The sequence below is a fragment of the Lolium rigidum genome, chromosome 7 (genome assembly GCF_022539505.1).
Source record: "Lolium rigidum isolate FL_2022 chromosome 7, APGP_CSIRO_Lrig_0.1, whole genome shotgun sequence".
NCBI lineage: Eukaryota > Viridiplantae > Streptophyta > Magnoliopsida > Poales > Poaceae > Lolium > Lolium rigidum.
The window spans coordinates 298679570-298683914 of record NC_061514.1 but is presented as its reverse complement, the minus strand read 5'-3'; positions in this window follow the sequence as shown (position 1 = coordinate 298683914).

Below are 4345 nucleotides of genomic sequence, written 5' to 3'. Positions count from 1 at the left end.
GGGAACGAGGTCCGCCGCTACCGCGGACCCAGCCAGCGGCAGCGGCGGTGGGGGAGACGAGGGCGGCCGCCCGGCGGCGGCTAGGGTTTGGGTCTCCCGGGCCGCCAGAGAGAGGCGACACGGGAGTTGCTTCATATGCATTTTGGCAATTTGAAGCAAGACGGGCACCAACTCCTCCATGTAATGTTATTTTTTCTTAGACGCTCAGCCAACTTCTCCATTGCTAGCTTCTTTGGATACTTTCCTGCTCTTTCTATGGCAATTAGTTTTGAGCAAACTTGGTGCCAAGTCTTTCAGTGCTTTTGGCCATGAAGCCACCTGGAATGCCAACATGCAGTCTCTCAATACCACACAGTCCACACTGTGATCTCTACCACTACTCCAAAATTGGCTTCAGCACCGTTATTTGAGTCTCTTGGGCGCTTTGGAAAGAAAGGAACTGACGTGTGTTTAATGGTGAAAGAAGAATGACCCAGGATGTTATCTTTGGCATCTCTGAAGAAGAGGTGCTGTGGAGGATGTGAGCAGCCATATAGTATGATAGAATGTGTGGTCGTGCCACCATGCCCTGCGTAGTTGTGTAATGTATCTTTTCTTATAGGGTGTTAGTCTATTGCTCTCTTCAGCACACAGTTCTATCCGTTTGCCTCTTGCTGGTGTACTGAATTTTTATCCTCTTGCTTGATGCAAATTTGTGGAGCTCTCCTGCTTGTTCCCTACAAACAAACAAAAAGTTTGGCTCTACGCCGGGGCTGCAAATAAGAACTTCTCACTCTCGGCACATGCTCCGGTGCTCCCCCTTAAGTGAAGTTGAGGGGTCATATTTAGTTTTTTCTTTTTCTCAGCGTTGGGCCCGCCCGAACCCATATCCAGCCCATGTATACCCGTATGTATGGATACGGTATATGTACGTCGCGTTTGAAAAAAAAAACATGAGGTCACGTGAGCAGTTAAGATCTAATCCGCCTAAATCCCGCCGATCGTCGTGCATGTGCCTTCTGTTGCCGCGGAGGGATCGTCGTGAGGAGACGTTGTACTCCTCCCTCGTCGGAAACCCTAGCGCGAGCACGAGCTGGTGGGGGTAGGGTTGATCTTCCTCTCGGGAAGGATCTGCCGTCGGCGCGCCGGCCGTCTCCGCCGTCGTGCACGTGCCCTTCTGTTGCCGCGATCGCCGTGAGCATTTTTCTCCTCCTTGGAACCCTAGCGTGAGCCCGACGCATCAACCGAGCTGGTGGGGGTAGGGTTCCTCTTCCTCCCGGGTGGGATCTGCCGCTGGCGCGCCGGCCGTCTCTGCCATCGCCGTTGATCGCTCCAACCAGATAAGTCTCGGCGCGCGCGGCTAGGGTTAGGGCCGGATCCTCTTGCCCTTGAGCGTGGCCTAGCTTCTTCCTCCTCGGACACATCGATCGACCCCTGTGGTGGGGGTAGGTTTACTCCTCCGGCGCATCGAGAGGTAGGTACGTACATGATAACTCACCTCTTGTTGGATCATTTTAACTTCTGATAGAATTTCATGCGGATGTACTGAATTTGTGATTTTTGTTGTAGCTAGGAAATGGATGAGACGAGTTCTGGTGTTTGTGAGGTAGAGAAGGTTCCTGGAATTGGAGTTCATGGAGATGAGTCAGATAATTCTAGAACAGGGCTTGGTGATGAATCTTTGTCAGCGAGTGAGAATATTTTTGTTGGTTCAAGGTCAGATAATTCCATGAGCTCAGAGCATGGGAGGAAAGCAAATATTAATGTAAGTGTCTTTGATATATTCAACTTTTTTCATGGAAAGCAAATGCAGAACGATAAATGTTTTAACATTGTCATGTTATCATTGAATATGTAGATGGACATTGACAATGATTATGAGAGAGATATTAGCGAGGTCGCGTTCGAGGAAAACAACAATGAGGTACATGGAATGTAATTGTTATTTGATATGCAACGAAATGAGATTACCATTAAAAACTGGGAAATAGTAATGAGGTACATTTACTTGTTGTCATTAATTTTTGCAGGAAATATCTGGACTTGAAAATGTGTATGACTATTATGGTGAATCCGACGTGGAGAATTGTTTTTATGATGAGTCAGTAGGTGGCAAACATTCTGGGGAGTCAAATCCATCGAACAGCATGGAGGTATGTATTGGTTAATTATTTGTAGAAACCAATTTTTTTATGGACACATAAAAAATTAGAGTTTGATTGCTATGTTTTTCATGTGACAGTCCCATGTTGATGATGGTGATGATGCGAACCTCAGTCAAGCTTGTCAGGCAGAGGATACGATGGAGATGTACATGCTGATAAAGGAGATGACTTTTCCTTGTGAAGAAGCTGCATTCGTATTCTACAACAGCTATGCCAAAGATAATGGATTCAGCATCAGATTGGATAAGGTCAGATATAGCAAAAAAAGTACGAAACATAGGTGTTACAGGCGTTTCGTGTGTTCGAGGGAAGGTGAGTGTGATCCAAAGTTGATGACCGAAGAGGGACATAGCCGGAGGCTCAGACCTCTGTCTCGATGCAACTGTGAGGCGCAGATGACTGTGAGAAGCTGAATGAAAAACTTGGTATCTGGTATGTTGAAAGTTTTGATGACAAACACAGTCATACGTTAGCAAGACCGGATGAAACACCTTTTCTTTGGTCGCATAGAAAAATCAAAGAGCATCAGAAGGCTGAGATATTAGCTATGGGAGAAGCAGGTATTAGGAAGCACACCATAATGGATTCCATGATTAGCAGCAGTGGATGGTATGGCGGTGTTGGGTATGTCCGACAGGATCTGTACAACCTTTGCAGCAAGGAAAAGAGAAAAGTAATTGCGAAGGGTGATGCTGCCACGACCATAGGCATTATGGCGAGCAGCAAGGAGAAGGACCCAAGTTTTTATTTCGACTACGACTTAGATGAAGAAGGACGGCTGAAGAGAATGTTCTGGTGTGACTCGCAGTCTATACAGGACTATGAGGACTATGGAGATGTCTTTGTGTTTGACAGCACGTACAAGATGAATCGCTATATTATGCCATTCATACCTTTTGTTGGTCTGAACAATCACCGTAGGACTACGGTTTTTGGTTGTGCCATAGTTTCAGATGAGAAAGAAGAAACTTATGTGTGGTTGCTGCAGACATTTCTGAAGGCAATGTGTCAGAAGAAGCCTTTGAGTGTAATTACGGACGCCGACTCGGTGATGATTAGGGCAATCCGCAATGTATTTCCCGATGTCTGGCACCGCATATGTACGTGGCATGTTGAAAAAAAATATGAAGATCCATCTCAGTCACAAGTCGTTGGCGAGTTCCGGTCTATGTTGTACTATAGCACGTCCATAGCCGAATTTGAGCAGAGATGGCATGCTTTTTTAAAAAGATGGAAGACGAAGAAAACCGAAATTTGGTTGAGGAGGATGTACAGGAAGAGGCACATGTGGGCTGCAGCTTTTCTGACGGAGGGTTTTTGGCTTGGTATGAAGAGCAACCAACGGAGTGAAAGTCTGAATTCTTGCCTTCACCTGCACCTTGATGGAGAAATGACTTTAGTGGGCATGATATTGCACTATGAAAATTGCATTACCCGCATCCGTGAGAACGAGGCGCATGATGACTGCACGGCCTCACAGACATTACCTGTGCCCATAACAAGCTGTAGGGATCTGGAGGTATTTGCTTCCCACATGTTTACCCCGACAAAGTTCTATATATTGCAGCTAGATTTGAGGTCAGTTGGCGGCATAGTGACTTTGGAAAGAAAGCTGGGATGTGGGTCCGAAACTTTTGTCGTGGCATGGCATAATAAACCAAAGAGCCAGTTCACCGTGGAATATACACCGGGAAATCCTAAAGAAACTATAAAGTGCAGCTGCAGGAGAATGATTCGAAAAGGACTCCCTTGCAAACATATATTCCATGTTCTATGTGTTCTGCAAATATCTGAAATTTCAAAGTGTTGTGTTCTTCATCGGTTATCAAAAGACGCAAGAAATGGTCTGCCTGCTAGGCGAACGAGTGATATGTTTGGAGTAGGTTGGTCAGGTACATCGGATAGAATTGAATATAGCAAGGTCAGTGTGTTATCCTCGGAAGCTATGCATGCAGCATGCAAACACCCAACACTTTGGGCTCAGTTACAGGACAGTTTAAAGGATGTGATATCAAAGGCTGTTGAGTACGACAAGGAGGGTACGGTGACTGCTGTTCCGATTTGTCTAAGCTCATTAGCAGTTGAACATGTGGAGGACTGAGAAGGAAACATAGTTAAGGTCCAGGATCCTATTAAAGTATCGAGCAAAGGTACACATAATAAAGATGATGACAACCACCCCAAGTCTAAAAATGGAAGAC